This window comes from Bison bison, unplaced genomic scaffold, assembly GCF_000754665.1.
Source record: "Bison bison bison isolate TAMUID 2011002044 unplaced genomic scaffold, Bison_UMD1.0 scf7180017864478, whole genome shotgun sequence".
In the NCBI taxonomy this organism is placed as follows: domain Eukaryota; kingdom Metazoa; phylum Chordata; class Mammalia; order Artiodactyla; family Bovidae; genus Bison; species Bison bison.
The window spans coordinates 701589-719990 of NW_011495038.1; the positions used below are offsets into that span (position 1 = coordinate 701589).

Consider the following 18402-nt stretch of genomic DNA (forward strand, 5'->3'; position numbering starts at 1 on the left):
GACTGAAGCCGATGAAGGTCCTTTTGACATTAACAGACACTGAAATAATGCAGTTTTTCATACTAGAAACAGAAATGAAAACGAAAGCACCATTCATTTTTGGCTCTGGGACCACAATTTATTAAACAACAAATGTCAAATTATCAAACATTATACACACAGCTATGAAGTTGGAGAAAAGAAGCTTCCATCTGCTTTGCCAGGCACATAAGGCAAAAATTTTCAGGGCCTGCTTGCCTGGCTATTGTCACACTGATTCGTGGGGAGGGAAAGCATTTAGAATTTTCTCTCAATAGCCTATGAACACACTTAATGACTATATCTTAGGACAGACATTTTTCAGTCTGATCCCTTGCTTGTTTTCGTTATTCAACATTAAAAAAGCTTTCTGCAGTCTTTTTTGGTGACAAAGAAAAATAGGATAATTTGTAGGAAAGTGTTAATTGAAAAATTAATAGGATACTAGATTCCCATTCTGAGCCTATCATATTAATTACTAGAAACAAGGTAAGTTATTAAAATGAACGTGCAGCATCTGAGAAAATCAAAAGGACTTTTTCAAAAATAGATTATTCACATACAGGTTTATAAACAATGACAGCTTGGGCATCATACCAATAATTGGCTTCTGAAGGTGTTAAGAGCTTATTAGCACCCCATGGAAGGACTTGTTTCAGTGGGAATCAATGAACATCAGATGTGTGTTTCTCGGCTTGGTTCCTTATTTATTGGCATTTTAGAATTAGAGTTCTAGACTTACGAAGAATTTGTTCCTTATTTTAGATAAGGTAACAGACTCAAGATTAAATTTCAGCTCATACAGCTATTTAATAGTAGAGCCTGGTTTAGAATCTGCTGCTGCTAAGTCGCTTCAGTTGTGTCCGACTCTGTGCGACCCCACAGACGGCAGCCCACCAGGCTCCCCCGTCCCTGGGATTCTCCAGGCAAGGACACTGGAGTGGGTTGCCATTTCCTTCTCCAATGCATGAAAGTGAAAAGTGAAAGTGAAGTCGCTCAGTCGTGTCCGACTCTTTGTGACCCCATGGACTGCAGCCCACCAGGCTCCTCTGTCCATGGGATTTTCCAGGCAAGAGTACTGCAGTGGGGTGCCATTGCCTTCTCTGGGTCTAGAATCTAGGTCTCCTCAAATCTAGACTTGTGGTCTTTCTAAAGATCCACACTGATCTTAAGAAGCTCTGTTTACTTTTCAGGGCTGGCCTCACAATCTCTTCTGAAGATACGTACAAATTATACAAAGGCACTATTGATTGAGGAAAATTTAATCCCAAAGGAAATGTAATGTTTGAAAAGTGTTAATTGTGAGGAAATGTTAATTACAATGGTGTAAAAAAAAGGCAATTCCACTTTGGCTCACTATAAAACCAAATGTATTTACATTTGTTCATGTCCTCCCATTTTGTCAACTACAGGGAACCAAGATGACAGTTAAAAATGGAATGGATCATGATAAACTCTATATAATTAGGGACAGAATATTTGTTGTTTTGTTTTGCTTTCCAGCAGAAGATTCTTCTGCTTAACTGATGCCTAAAAGACATTAATAGATTCGTATGATGCAACAGAGCCTGAAAACAGCCGTTGCTTCTGCAAACCAGATTGTCTCCAAATACATTCTGTGTAAATGGCAGCATTTCAGGAAGCCTTTATATATGTATTAGGCAATCACTCTGCCAAGAGCAGCCGTGTGCTCTATGAGGGAAACAGGACAAGCCCAGCAGTTTCTCTAATGCATGATTACCTACAGTCCCTGAGCTCCTGAAACATTACAGGTAACTTTGGAGTTTCATGGAAATGGCAAGGTCACTAAAAAGTCAAAATGAACATGATGGAACTGCTGACTCTAGTGCGACCTGACATGTATTATTATTCAAATTCTACTCATTCTTTAAGGGATACCTGAAACATCATAGGTATTCAAACATATCTTGACTAATTTCTGAACAATATAGGAATAATGCTAGTGCTTTAAGATAAATGATACCTTTTTGCAATCAATAGTAAATCAATATATTAACCATGGTTAATATGAGTTAATAACTCCTTGAAGCAGAGAAAACTCAATTAGTGGGCCTGAAATTTTTCTTAGCCCAAGTATAAGTTAAAGGCAGCTAGGAATCTCCAGGTCCTAAACATTGCTGTGATCTTTCATAGAGATGTATACCCACTGAACAGGCATGTAAATTTTCTTATAATATCTTTTGTGTCATTTCACAAACATTCTTTCTGCATTTATCATCTTGACTCCCCCAGCTTCATCAAAAGTGCAGCTTGTAGTGGAGATTCTCTGACATTCTGTCTCATCAGAGACTCAGAACCAAATGAAAAGACGAATTACTAGTGATTATTACTTTGCCAACAAAGGTCCGTCTAGTCAAGGCACTGTTTTTCCAGTGGTAATGTATGGATGTGAGAGTTGGAATATAAAGAAAGCTGAGTGCTGAAGAATTGATGCTTTTGAACTGTGGTGTTGGAGAAGACTCTTGAGAGACCCTTGGACTGCAAGGAGGTCCAACCAGTCCATCCTAAAGGACATCAGTCCTAGATGTTCATTGGAAGGACTGATGCTAAAGCTGAAACTCCAATATTTTGGCCACCTCATGTGAAGTTGACTCACTGGAAAAGACCCTGATGCTGGGAGGGACTGGGGGCAGGAGGAGAAGGGGATGACAGAGGATGAGATGGCTGGATGGCATCACCAACTCGATGGACATGAGTTTGAGTAAATTCCGGGAGTTGGTGATGTGTCGACAGGGAGGCCTGGTGTGCTGTGGTTCATGGGGAAGCAAAGATTCGGACACGACTGAGCGACCGAACTGAACTGAATATCATGTTTTCTTCAATAGATTTAGTTGGGAAGCTTACTTTTTCACTTAAAAATGTCTTTTCTTAACATTTATGTAACCTATAATCACCATGAAACACTGGCCATTTTAAAACCTTAAACCTACATGATAATATTAAGTTTTATTACTGTTAGCAGCTTTGTTCAGAAATGCTATATTTGAAATCAAATATGGTAAAATTTATATTTTTCTAAACTTGCAGTACTGTCTAACTCCAAATAAGATGATTATTACACATACAATCTTTCAAGTGAAGTTGAAAAGAAAATACTTCTGTGGTTTTCTGACAAATAAGAATAAGAGCAAAATACATGTTTACTTCCATATTAAAAAATGCAGATATTCTTTGACACAATTGAGTTATTTTAAAAATCACTTTATATATATTAAGACAGATTGACTTACTTCCTTCTCTGGAATAAAGGCACTTGGTCCTCTTGTCAAGGGTTGAGATACTCTGATTCTTTTATCCTGTTTTTAAAAGAAAAGTTTTATGCATTAATGATGACTTTCTATGAAAAGTTAAATTGGTATAAATTGCTAAAGTATAAAATAAATGGAATAAGTAAATAGAATTATGTAAACTCAAAGTGTTAGGTCTTGGATTCCGCCCCCTCCAGCCCCATAACAAACAACAACAATAACAACAACAACAGCAAATAAACTATGGGGTCATTGCATGAACAAGATAACGAGACAGACAAGCTCCTACCATGGTGCTGGGCACACAAGCAGGCTCCTCAAATGTTATTTCCCTCAGTCGTACTCTATAGCACCAGAGATTTTTTAGCCCATATTTGACATGACTGGAAACCATCAGCCTCCATAATAAAATCATATCTAACAGTATACTAGCATACTGTTGAACCTCAATTTGAAAGCTAAAGGAAAAGTTGGATTCTAAGAGTATTACACACAACCTCCTAAAGCAATGGTCTGATTTCTGTTTTTCTTTCTGAATAAAATAGGAATAAGCATATCTAATATAAACCTCTGAAGCTTTGGGTAAGAACAATGTAAAACATGGAGAAGCAGAGGTTAATTTCACCGAGAAATGGAGACTATAATAATGTTTATTGTTCTGTCGCTATTCTACTTAGTAGTAAAATCTGCCAGATCACCAATGGCATGTCTGTGTTCATTTTAACTTTTTAAAAATATTGTTTTTGTGTCCCCATTTAAGTACATTCATCTATGAGTCAGAAAAATTCCCATCAGGAACAAACTTCCTCCTCTGTAGGTATAAGGAAGAGCAAGAAGAGTCAGAGGCAGGCTCTCTGGTTTTGAAATCCTTCTTACCAGGAGAAGAGACAGGAGGAACAGCCACTTGATTTTCTATAATAAAAGTAATAAGTTTATGAAATAGAAGCCCTCCAAAGTCGTAATATAAAAACAGCGGCTCTGCTATGGTTTATGAATATTATAAAGACTGAGTGAGAAACTGAAGAACAGGGGAACAGACGTCTCCTGGAAAGGAGTGTTAACATTGAGCTTGCCCTTCTCTCCGCTCCCTTTTTCCCTATTTCTTTCTCCGCAAGGTAGCCTGAATCTTTTTTGTTCCTTACAATCCAAGAGCCTACCAAACACAAAAAAGTATTTGAATCCCTCACTTCATTAGGAAGCAGTCAAGTATTCAACAATCTTTTGAGAACCGAACCAGATACTGTGGTAGCCTCAAGATACAGGGTGAGCAAGATGGACATGGGCCCTGCCCCTCAGAAGTCTGGCACACAATCTCCAACAATTTTCAGGGTGCTACTGAGATAAATATATTAAATAATGATCATCTTAAACTGCTAGTGCTTTAGGAAGAACTAATCATCTAGGTTATATTTGTGAAGGGATGACAAAGAGATCTCAATCTGCTGGTGAAGTACATTAGAAGATTCCATGTCAAAAGAAACAATTTAGAATTTCTAATATTAGTATTTCTTGCCTGCATCAACTATCATCTGGGTTTACCTAGAAAACTAATTTAGAAGAAAATGACAGACTTCTTCTCCTTGCTAGTCTTAGTAAATTATAGGAAATGAAAATTTGAATACTCTCTATATAACACAGCCTAAGGCACCAATATGTGAAAGGCAATTTCCTTGACAACTGATCACTTCAAATAAACAAAGCAGTTAGAGGAACTGATTGTGAAGACAGATCACAGGTTTGAGGGGAAAAATGTCAATAGGGAGATAAGTGGAGTCTTTTATATATATTTATTTCAAAAAATACATGAAATTCAGAGAAAATATGGGGAGAGAAAAATAAACTAAAAGTGTACAAAGGGACTTTGGAGATAGAGAATGATTTATTACTAATATGACTTATTTTTAAAAATCATTACTTGATATATTTATCAACTGATTTATCTTTAAAGGTCTGAAATAGTTATTTTGCCTACAAAAATATTTTCTGGATTGGCCAAGGTTTAAATGTGAAATACATTTTCATCATAAGTGGAACTGCATACTTCTATACTTAAAAGAATATAACATGTTAATTTTAACCAGTTGATAAGAAGCAACTGATAATGATTTCATTTGTGTCAACGCTCATTTGTTCATTTATCCAGCAGATATTCACTGAGCATTCACAATGTGCTAAGTACAGCCAAAGAACTGATGCTTTTGAACTGTGGCGTTGGAGAAGACTCTTGAGATTCCCTTGGACTGCAAAGAGATACAACCAGTCCATCCTAAAGGAAATCAGTCCTGAATATTCATTGGAAGGACTGATGCTGAAGCTGAAACTCTAATACTTTGGCGACCTGATGTGAAGAACTGACTCACTGGAAAAGATCCTGATGCTGGGAAAGACTGAAGGTGGGAGGAGAAGGGGACGACAGAGGATGAGATGGTTGGATGGCATTACCGACTTGATGGACATGAGTTTGAGTAAGCTCTGGGAGTTGGCGATGGACAGGGAAGCCTGGAGTGCTGCAGTCCATGGGGTCACAAAGAGTTGGACACAACTGAGTGACTGAACTGAAGTACAGTGGGGACATGAAAAAGTAGTAGACCGGCAGAAATGCATTAACTATATCATAGTTTGTATACGCATATACAAAGCGGTATGGGAGCACATCATTTTATGAATTATCATTTACTTAGTCATTTGCTTCCCCAATGGCTCAGCAAATAAAGAATCTGCCTGTGATGCCGGAGACACAAGAAATGTGGGTTCAATACCTGGGTCAGGAAGATCCCCTGGAGAAGGGAATGGCAACCCATTCTAGTATTCTTACCTGGAAAATCCCATAAACAGAGGACCCTGGTGGGTTCTAGTCCATGGGGTCACAAGAGTTAGACACAACTTAGCCACTAAACCACCATGGTTTACGTGGGTGTATAGTTTATATTGGTGTATGTACAGTTCCATTATTGTAAATAGCGCTATGGTGAATATCTTTGTATAGAGACTTGGGGGCATATTTTGTGGTATTTAAGATGGTTTCTTTAGAAAGATTCCCAGATGTGGGTTTACTGGGGTTTAGGTTATAAATCTTTATAAAGTTCTTGTTGCATACTACCAATATGTTATAAAGTTCTTGTTGCATACTACCAATATGTTTTACCAATTTTATTTCCATCAGTTGAGAAAATGTTCACTTAACTCACTAACTTCAAAAGTGAAAAACAGCCTTCAAAAAATGTTTTTGAAACTTTTAATTGTATACACGGTACTGGTGGTGACTTAGTCACTAAGCTATGTCTGACTCTTGCAACCCATGGACTGTGGCCCGCCAGGCCCCTCTCCCTATGGGATTCCCCAGGCAAGAATACTGGCATGAGTTGCCATGCCCTCCTCTAGGGGATCTTCCCAATCCAGGGATGAACCCTCGTCTCCTGCATTGGCAGGTGGATTCTTTACCACTGAGCCACCAGGGAAGCAAGTGTATACATAGTTCAGATAAAAATTCCCTAAGCAGAGTTGTGGGTCAGATCTCTGTTTTTAATAATACAATTCTTGGTGTGATACAGTCACTCCAGAGGGGGGGGAAAACAAACAAACAAAGAAAAATACCCCAAAAGAAACAAACAAACAAACCCCCAGCTAGGAAGCTACTGCAATAGCCGAGGGGAGAGATGATGTGGCCTCACCTAAGAGAGCTATTTATACACTGAAAAGTGAGAGTTGCTCAGTTGTGTCTGACTCTTTGCAACCCTATGGACTACAGTTCATGGAATTCTCCAGGCCAGAATACTGGAGTGGGTAGCTGTTCCCTTCTCCAGGGGATGGTCCCAACTCAGGGACTGAACCCAGGTCACCCGCATTGCAGGAAGATCCTTAACTGTCTTGAATCACCAGGGAAGCCCACTGAAGAGAAGGGAAAACTAACATTTTAAAATTATACCAACATGTAGACTTCTTCAGTTATAGTTTTAAAATGGTGTCACAATTGAAAGAATCAGCCTACTTCCTGCTTCTGTAGAAGAAGCATCTTTTCTGGTGAGGATACTACTGTCCTCTCAGTTAACTGCTTTGTATATTTATATGAAGGTGGAAAAGTTCTTTCAATGATCAAGGCAGTTTATAAATTCTCCTTAAAATTCTTTTACTGAACATTTATTCCCCACCTACTTTCTATCTCTATATGTTTTTAAAGTTGATAAAATAAAACACAAAAGAAGTAGGATAGTACTGCTGACTTAAAAAACAGTCACGACCTAAAAGTTGAGTGAGTGAGTGAAGTCTCTCAGTCATGTCTGAGTCTTTGTGACCCCATGGACTGTAGGAGCCTACCATGCTCCTCTGTCCATGGGATTTTCCAGCCAAGAGTACTGGAGTGGGTTGCCATTTCCTTCTCCAGAGGATCTTCCTGACCAAGGTTCAATCCCTGGGTGGGGAAGATCCCTTGGAGGAGGGTATGGCAGTCCACTCCAGTATTGTTGCCTGGAAAATCCCATGGATGGAGGAGCCTGGCGGCCTACAGTCCATGGGGTCCAAAGAGTCGGATGCAACTGAGTGATTTCACTTTGTAGCTCAGTTGGTAAAAAGTTGAGAGTTATGTTTTATTTGATGGAAATTTTTAGGACTTAAGCCCAGGAGGCAGCATCTCAAGTAACCCTGAGAGAACTGCTCCAAGGAGGCAGGGGGAGGAGTCAGGTTATACAGAAGTTTGCAACAAAGGGCAGGTCTGAACATTGAAAGTATTTTTTGTGAATTAAAGAAAACCAGATACCTCAAGTCAAGGAATTTAGTGTTTTTATACATATGGGAAGATGCAAGAGCCTGGGCTCACTGACATCATTCCTTTCATATGCATCTCAGCTCTCTGGGCCAGTATGCTGCATTTTTTTACATCTGAGCTTCTGTGCTCACCACAGGGAGTGGCTGCAGCCATGGCTGCCAGATCACTTCAGATTCCTGGGTGCCCTCAGGGCTCAGAAATTCACATTTGGAGAGATGAAATCACTGATGACCCTCACATCCTTTTTTACTGATATGGCAGGAAATACTCCATTTTCTCAATACCATATCCAAAAGATTCCATTTACAACCATAAGCTGGAGTTCTCGTCTCCAGTAATACTTTGTAAAACCTTTCCTCATCTTTCATTTCAAATCCAAAATACCCAAGAACTGGGTTCCTACTTTACTTATGCTCTGATTAACTTTCCTGAAGTCTCTAGACCTGGGTTGCCTTATACAGTAGCCATCAGCCACATGTGACTATATTTAAATTCATTAAAATTAAATATAATTCAAAGTCCAGTTGCTCAATCACACTGGTCACATTTCAAGTGCCCAACAAACACCTGTGGCTCTGACTCTGACTGCACAGTCTGTGGAAATATCGCCATTGGACAAGGCTCCACCATCAGACATGCTACTCAAGACTACATCTGATTTTTGTGAAATCACATCTTCAGGCATCTTAATGCCTTTTGAAATGTTAAATGACTCCTCTGCAGAGTTACTGGTTTGATGGTCACACCTACTCAATCCCATAACTAAGCATTTTAATCTAATTGCAGAAATGCTCTCAACCATATTGAGAGTGAATTCAGACAGAAGCAATTTGGGAAAAGAAAAAAAAAAAAAAATCAGCCAGTTCTAAGAATCTTTTGTCTCAATGTCTGCACATAGTACAGTCTGCAAAAAAGTATCAAGGACTTTGTCTTTTCCCCTTTTAAAACTTACGGTAAAAAATATATAACATGAGCTCTACCCACCTAACATTATAGTAATTACTGTACAGTACATTACTGTTAACTATAAGCACAACGTTGTGTAACAGATGTCTAGGACTTTGTCATCTAGCATAACTGAAACTTCACACCCACTGAAGGGCAGCTCTTCACACTCTTCAGATCCCAGCTGAGATGCTACCTCTGTGATCTCCAGCCTTCTTGCCTCTGTGCAAAACTCAGATCTGCCTTTTGCTAGGCAACTCTCCCCTAGTTTGGCTTTCCTGGCTCTGAAGCCAGGAAATCCTCCAATTTCTTTCACCACTTGTACCCTCTTCCTAGACATTCCCTGCATCTCCTTCATCAGCATTCATTCTCTCAAGTGAGTATTCTGATCCATGGCTTCCATTTTCCTGATACAAACAAAACTCTGCTGGACTGTGTGAGCCTCACCATACTGGTGGGAGAAGGGTGGAGTGGGTAAAGGAGAGAGAAGGGTATATGATATGAAAAGCAAGCAGGCCCTGTAATAGACTCCTGCACCTTTGCTAAAGAGCTCGAGTTAGCACTGCTCTGCCCTTCCATCAGACTTGGGCCATTTTGAACTGCCTGTGACATGCTGGAACCTTAAAATTAACATGTTTAAAACCAGTCTCCTACCATAAACCAGCTGGTCCTTACTTTCCTCTTTAAGTTATAAAATCACCACACAATACCAGTAACCCTGGCTCTGATTTACAGAGTTATCCTCGACCCTTTATCTTAGGAATCTGCATTTAGTTAGTCGCTAAATCTGATAATTGCCTTTTCCCAACAGTATCTTTCAGCTCTCCTTTCCCCAGCTCCATCTCAACTGTAAGAGTGTCTCTCATGCTAAGAATTATTTCCCCCTCACAACTGAGAGTCATGTCAATTCTAGGCCCTAGCTTTTGAGGAGATAACACTTAAAAAAAAACCCCAAAACCCAAAAACACAAAGTGCAATACAAAAGAAGATTCCACTTTTATTCTATCAATTTTCCCTAAAACAAAATAAAACACACCAAACTAGAACAGCTGTGATATACTTTCTCAACATACACTACTCTAATAGAAGAATTCCAGGGTTGGTCTATATTAGAAGTGAAAATAACTTGCAGTTGCACTAATTTTGAGTAATAATATTGTGAAGTTTTCCTTTCTTAAATATAAAGCTAATATCCTGTCCTAGGGAATAAATGACTTTGATCATAGTAGTGAATCTTACACAATGAACTTGAAGTCATAAATCTTGTTTAATAACTGTGTAAAAATAAAACAAAAAATCAAGTCCGGGTTTGTTTGTTAACTGTACTGTCTATTATAGTATCCCTTAGCCATATGTGGCTATTTAAATTTAAGTTTGTTGTTGCGTTAATTGCTCAGTTGTGTCCGACTCTTTGTGACCCCATGGACTATAGCCCACCAGGCTCTTCTGTCCATGGAGTTCTCCAGGCAAGAACATTGGAGTAGGTTGCCATTCTCTTCTCCAGGAGATCTTCCCAACCCATGGACTGAACTCTGGTCTCCTGCATAGCAGGTAGATTGTTTACCATCTGAGCCACCAGAGAAACCCAAATTTAACTTGATTAACATTAAATAGGAGATAAAAACTAAGTGTCTTGATTGCACTAGCCACATGTAAAGTATATAACAGCCACATGTGGGTACCAAGCTGAATTCTTCTATCATTGCCAAAGGTTCTATGGCACAGCATGGCTCCATAGCATTGATTAGTCTTGGTTTCAGCCACTCAGATAATGTAAAGATACAAAATGGTTAAAAATTCAGGAATGAACACAAGCAGAATAAGCGAGTATTAAGGTAACTTCATCGGAGAAGGCAATGGCACCCCACTCCAGTACTCTTGCCTGGAAAATCCCATGGACGGAGGAGTCTGGTAGGCTGCAGTCCATAGGGTTGCTAAGAGTCAGACATGACTGAGCGACTTCACTTTCACTTTTCACTTTCATGCATTGGAGAAGGACATGGCAACCCACTCCAGTGTTCTTGCCTGGAGAATCCCAGGGATGGGGGAGCCTGGTGGGCTGCCATCCATGGGGTCACACAGAGTCGGACATGACTGAAGTGACTTAGCAGTAGCAGCAAGGTAACTTCATAGAAATAAAAATTTGATTTGGATAGTAAGACTGGAAAACCAAAACACCAACAAATTAATCACAATGGCAGAAAAGTTTGCAGATACCATTCAGAGTCTCAATTTGATGACAATTTTCAAATCACTAACTTAAAAAGAAGAAAGGAAATTCTCCAGTATGTTGACTTATTAAAATAAAAGGAGGTATAAAATATATAAGAAACTTTAGACAGTAGTAAATTTAATTGATTTTCCTTCAAATATCTTAAGACAACATTCACAGAATTTGCTTAAAATTTTTTCCATAAAATCCTACAATTTCAATCAAGAGAAAAACTAGTTAAAAAAATAAGAACTCATACTTTTTATATATCAGTGTCATGTGTCCTAAGAGATTATTTTACAAAGGTTATGATCTCAAGAGTGGTACAAAACTTTATCTTTTTTCAGATATGTTATAACTGAAAGAAGTTATGCTTGAAATTCATCAGCTGAAATTATGCCTATTAAGTAATTATCTACTGGAAAACAAAAGACCAAAAGCATAAAGATGAATTGTATTTTAAAAATTGCTTATTCTGACACTTTTCTGTTAGGTAATTTACTAGATCACTTTATGTAAATTAATCCCACTAGAAAATTAAGATATGTGAAAGTTACAAATTCTTAAAATTATGAGTCTTTAGAGGTAATCAACCAGAGAAGGCAGTGGCACCCCACTCCAGTACTCTTGCCTGGAAAATCCCATGAATGGAGGAGCCTGGTAGGCTGCAGTCCATGGGGTTGCTAAGAGTCGGACATGACTGAGTGACTTCACTTTCACTTTTCACTTTCATGCATTGGAGAAGGAAATGGCTACCCACTCCAGTGTTCATGCCTGGTGAATTCCAGGGATGGGGGAGCCTGGTGGCTGCTGTCTATGGGATCGCACAGATTCGGACACAAGTGAAGCGACATAGCAGCAGCAGCAGCAGCAGCAGAGGTAATCAGCAAATTACTTGCCCCTAAGAGGCTAACTGTTAAAGAGAACTAATTGCTGCATTTTAAGCTACTAAGTATCTTTAAAATAAATTATTCAATTTAATTTTTACATTTTTCTTCTTGAGTATATTTCATTAAAAAATGGAAAAGCAAAAAAAAAAGAAAAGAAAACCAAACCACAAATTCTATCCATTAAAATGTAAAAGAAAAACATACAAATTCTATCTATTCTTGAATTTATATTTATAGGAGAGAATAATACTGAGAATAATGTGTGTAATTAACTTTACATATAGACACTTGAAGAGGTTAAAGAAATGTGTTTAACATATAAACAATTCTGGCAAAGCAGAAATTTTTGATTCCACTGAACATACTAATCCCTCAATTTTTGAAGATTTTTAAGGGCATCCTTAGAAGATAGTTCAATAGCTTCAAAAAAATTTAACACACTGCAATGACAAAATATCTTAAGTATAAAAAGCATGCTCAAACAAACATTTTAAGTGTGACTGTAAGAAAAGTAACTGAAATTATCAATACAAACAGTAAATTACAGTTGTTGACTCTCCTCTCCTTTTTAGATGTTCCATTTTGGCAGAAACCACTGCAAAAAGGACAGAGATGGGAAGGTGGCTCAACGCTTTGAAATAATACTGATGTCATCTTATTTCCTGGCAGACAATTACAGAAATAAAGACTGGGTTTATAGAAATTGATGACATTACACATTTCAGAAGGAACGGACAAATGGAAAGGAACACAGAGATGTTCTAAAAACTCTCTATCCCTAAATGAGAAAAGCATGGGTTTTAAATTAGTTTGTCATAGATGTGTAATTTTATAGTAAACTCATATTTAAATGTCTGCCATTACCTGAATATACATTATTTCCCATTATTCCAAAATGGCCTAAAAGATTATAAAATTATTACTTCTCTTACTCTAGATTAAAATATGAATTGACCATCAATACAATTAAAATATGTATTGTAATAAGTAACTGAGACCTAAGGTCATTTAGTGATAGAAGATTGGGAAGCAGAAAATTGTAATACCATCAGAGGCAAGAATCTTGCAAATTACACAACATCTCTTCTAGTCCTTGGAGCCTGAGTGTAATAGGGACCCCAGGAGCATCAGGAGCCCAGCCCCGAACACAGGGTGTGGCAAATATTCGCTGAGGATCCAAAGAGCACTGAAAATTCCCCTTCATAAGTGGGGAATCCTGTTGCCTTCTAAAGGTCTGAGACTTTGGTTCCCCTTTTTAACTGAGCTCTTAAAACTAAAGCAACCAAGCCCTTTCTGCAAGAGCTCTACCGCTGGGTACGATCATTTGAGGAACACTGCAAAAAAGATCTTGTAACTAAGAGCATCAATTTCAGCTTTCTTCAACAACACACACTAATTAAGATTTCTAACTTCCAATCTCAAAACATTCCCACTAAAAGGAGTGCACTTGTCAGCTTCTCTACCTCCTTCTTCCCCCTAGTAAACTGTCAGGTGCGAGTGGACTGGGACAGTACCTTGTTCATTTTGGAGTACATCAACTTTAGTATGGAGTATGGTGTCAGGTAAACTTCAGTTCCATTTTTTAAAGATTCACATAAGGCCACATTAGCTACTCCTTTAAACAGTAAACCTAAAGTCAAGTTCAAGTCCAGTGCCATCCAGAGGTAATAAGCAGCAATGAGCGCACCTACTTTCCCACTTTCCATGTAATACACCACAGAGTAGCATAAATCAAGCTAGATTCACTTGTCAATGAAAACTTGGGAGTTCTAACGTGGCAGATCTTTTCTGTGTTGTGCAGAATTTAGACATTTGAACCAGTATTTCCAGGCGCTGTCCTGCCTTTTTGATGTCTTCCTTTAAGACCCAGCTCAAACACCAACTCCTTTGGTCTTCCTCCACTCACACCAACTCCCAAGTTCTTCTAGGAAATTAAAATGATTCTTCTTAAGGTTCACAATTCTATTTAGTTTTTCTCTCTCTTAGAGCTACTGAAGTATATCATTATCTTATCACTTTCTTCAGACCATAAATACCTTAAACAGCAGGATCAATTTCTAACACAGTATCTGTACCTTTATAGCACAGCAACATGAAAAGAGTAGACCTCATGCATATGATGAGTTGAACTGAGGAGACAGAAGTCTGGTACAGGCTCTTCCATCCCTTTTCCTTCCTTCAATGGGGAAGAGTATCCTGTGGACTTGAGGCAGTTCTCTGTACTCTTATTGAGACATACCAATAAATTAAATTAATAACCACAGTCCTAGACATCAATCTATGACCTTCCTTGTATCATCTGGGTTCCCTATGTGACAAATATTCACTTTTCTCTGTTTATCTTCTAGTGTTATTAAAACAAGCAGTACATGCAATTTCCTGTACTTTGTGCTACCTTCTTAAAAATCAGTAATGATACTTCATGCCTTGACACTGATCTTGAGCAACAAAGGCTCCTATACAACCTTTTAAGTGTTAAACACTTTCTTTAGAGATGCAGAATGACAAAATGTACTTGTTGAATATATTAAAATTTTGGGCTAAGTACCCCGAAAATGAGATTTCTCTCAGGTACAGAAAACTCTGCACCTGAGACAAAGTCCATAATAACTACTTAATTCAATGCTTCCCTAATAACATATAGATAATACACTTTTCTACCACTGATTATAAAATTGCTCCCCATGAAGTATTAAGAACTGCTTTACTTTTATACAGTTTTTAATGTTGTCTATTGTGTAGGTTTTGCTGGTAGCTCAGAGGTTAAAGCGTCTGCCTGTGATGTGGGAGCCCAGGGTTCGATCCCTGGGTTGGGAAGATCCCCTGGAGAAGGAAATGGCAACCCACTCCAGTACTCTTGCCTGGAAAATACAGTCCATGGGGCCGCAAAGACTCGGACACGACTGAGCGACTTCACTGAGGTTTATTGTGCGGTAGTAAAAACTTGGCTTTAATTTTAGAAAGTTTTACCTATTAAAATTATGTCCCAATTAGATTAAAAGAAATAAAAAATGGAAACTTTTGAAATCAAGATTCCTATTAGAAACAATTACAGTTACAGAGTCCCTTGGACAGTAAAGAGATCAAACTAGTCCATCCTAAAGGAAATCAACCCTGAATGTTCACTGGAAGGACTGATGCTGAAGCTCCAATACTTTGACTACTTGATGCAAAGAGCCAACTCATTAGAAAAGACCCTGATGCTGGGAAAGATTGAGGGCAAGAGGAGAAGGGGGCAACAGAGAATGAGATGGTTGGATGCCATTACTGACTCAATGGACATGAATTTGAGCAAACTCTGTGAGATGGTGAAGGACAGGGAAGCCTGGCATGCTGCAGTCCCTGGGGCCGTGGAAAGAGTCCAATACGACTGAACAACAGTTACAGAACATTCTAATATTACTCAGTATATGGCTGATAGCCTTTTAGAGAAATAAAAAAATATGCTGTGAATGTAGCTACCTGGTGTATGAAAGAAAAGTAGGGCTTTAAGTCAAACCTCTGTACTTAGCATCTACTACCCAAGTTGTAACAAAATCAAAAGGTCTTCTAAGTTATTCTAATGAAACAGAATGACATGATAGTTTCCAGTTTTTTCAAAACACAATGATTAACAAAATAAAGGTCACTTGTTCAGCTTAGAGAAATTGTAAAAAAACATTAAAGCTGTGTTTTAATGTATACAGGTAAACTTAAAACCCATTGTAATCAAAATTAAAACATGACTTATTATGCTCATGTACATAGATGGTTCACAAAATTTTTGATATTAGAAACTCTTTATATTCCAAAAATTATTGATCCCCAAAGCTTTTATTAATGTGATTTTTTTTCTTGTTTTGTTGTAGATGCTAACTTTTGTCTGACTGTTTTTGCAACCCCATCAATTGTAGCCTGCCAGGCTCCTCTGTCCATGGGATTTCCCAGGCAAGAGTACTGGAGGTGGGTTGCCACTTCTTTCTCCAGGGGATCTTCCTGACCCAGGGATCGAACCTGTGTTTCCTGCATTGGCAGGTATATTCTTTACCACTGAGCCACCAGGGAAGCCCAATGTGAGTGATATCTATCAGTAATTATTATACTAGAAATTAAATCAAAGAAAAATGTAAATACTTAATTCATTTAAGAATAAAAATAGAATAAATCCATTATATATTAACAGAAATGAATTTTTTGAAACTATAATTTCCAAATCAAAACAAAAATTTTACTGAGTAACATAATTAAACATTTGCACAAATATCTGGCTTAATTAAAGACAACTGGATTCTTACATCTAATTCTATATTCAATCTCTTTCTATATGTTTTATAGCATGAAGAAGACTCAGCTTCACAAAAGTATTTTAATAACCTTTTAAGATAATTTTGGATATGATATGATACTACATTAAGACTTGACAAACAGTAGCTTTTAAGTTTGTTGGAATGTGGAATCTGAAACCACATCAGTAATCATCTTACTTTGTTACATTAAAATCCATTGGTTTATCTTATACTTTAAAGAGATCGATCCGGGAGTTGGTGAGGGACAGGGAGGCCTGGCGTGCTGCGATTCATGGGGTCGCAAAGAGTCGGACACGACTGAGCGACTGATCTGATCTGATTAGCCATTTAGAAAATATTGGATCAGGGAGGTGGGGGGGGGCGCGGTTCAGGATGGGGAACACATGTATACCATAGCGGATTCATGTCAATGTATGGCAAAACCACTACAATAAAGTAATTAGCCTCTAATTAAATAAATTTATATTAAAAAAAAAGAAAATATTGGATCACTGACTTTGGCAGGCTTTCCAAATGTTCATACATTGAATATATTATTTAAAATAAAATACGTTAATGTCACCACTGTTCATATCAGAAAAATCTTTAAGCTTTGAGAAATGGACAAGCTCATGGTAGAGGATACCAGTTTTCCAAAACTGTTTTCTCCTCAAAGTCCAAATTTTATTTTGGCAGTAAATCCTATTGGTTGTTTTCCTGGAAGTGATGGATTCACTTTGTTTATTTTTGTAGAAATGTCTGCCAAATACCCATCTGAATAACCATAACTATCAGTCAGTCATTTTTTCATATAAAATAGTGTTCAATAAAAAGAGACTAGTTTGGCTTACAACTCAGTCACACAGCTGCATTTTCTCAAGACAACCACCATACTTTGGCATGGAGAAGATCTTTATGTATATACTCCCCATTTTGAAAATGATTAAGCATTTCATGGTCAAGATTTAATAAAATGCCTAATTTTTACTGTTTTAACAAGGATATTCTTCAGTGAAACCAACTTTTTTTTTTTTTTTTTTTACTGTGAATACAGAGCAGTGAGGAAAATAATGATTACTATGTCAGTAGAAGGCCACTGCTTTGTTTTGTGCTAAACATTTAGCCCGAGTTCCACAGCCACACTTTGGGAAGCACTGATTGAAATGAATGTTTCCAATATACTCTGCCTCTCTTCCTTCTAATTATGTGTCCTTCTGAAACAAGTTTCAGTTGCAAAAAGATTGCTACAATTAACTTTCATATGAAGACAAGGTATGAAGGAATCATTACGAACAATTATTATTTTTTTTACTTTTCTCCATACTGCCATGGCCATAGAACTTCTATGGAAGTGTTCATTTCTTTATTTGTAAAATAAACTTAATTATAAAACAATTAAGCATGAATGATCAACAAGACCCTGTAAGAGCAACATAGGAGGGGTGCTAGCCTTACCATATAGTAAAACATAATATTTTATTTATGTGCTGTATTAGCACATAAATAGACAACAAATGGAACTTCACTAATTATGACTCAAAATCCAGAAACAACAAACAATTGATAATTCAACTACACATATACATACACACACTTTAAAAAAATTTTCTGTATGATACAAAAATATAAAAATCAGAAGGCAAATGTTGCAATTTAACACACAATGGCTAATATATTAGGAGCTCCTGAAAATTAAAAGGGAATAACCAACAACCAAATCAAAAAACGAACAAGGAATGGGCAATTAACAGAAGAAACAACTCATAAAAAGAAAAGCAAATGTTATATTTCACACACCAGATTGGCAAAAATCCAAGGTAGGCAACATATTTTTTGACAATACTACAGGGAAACAGGTACTCTCAAAAACTGTGGGAATGCAAAATTAAACACCCTCTGGATAGGGATTTGACAATGTCTAGAAAAATTACACACGCATCTGCCCTTTGACCCTTAAGTCTCACTGCTACTGCTGCTGCTAAGTCGCTTCAGTCATGTCTGACTCTCCAATGCATGAAAGTGAAAAGTGAAAGTGAAGTCA

The 18402-nt window shown here is 37.7% G+C and overlaps 1 protein-coding gene across 1 annotated transcript in view; it reads right to left on the reverse strand.

Annotated features, from left to right (window-relative positions):
- The window catches only part of SESN3 (sestrin 3), a 29732-nt gene extending 24713 nt beyond the window's left edge, over positions 1-5019 (reverse strand). Inside the window, exon 1 of the mRNA XM_010862112.1 lies at positions 3270-5019. The gene's annotated coding sequence lies outside the window, so the exon portion shown is untranslated. The remainder of the gene's footprint in view (positions 1-3269) is intronic.
- Positions 5020-18402: the final 13383 nt, after the last annotated feature.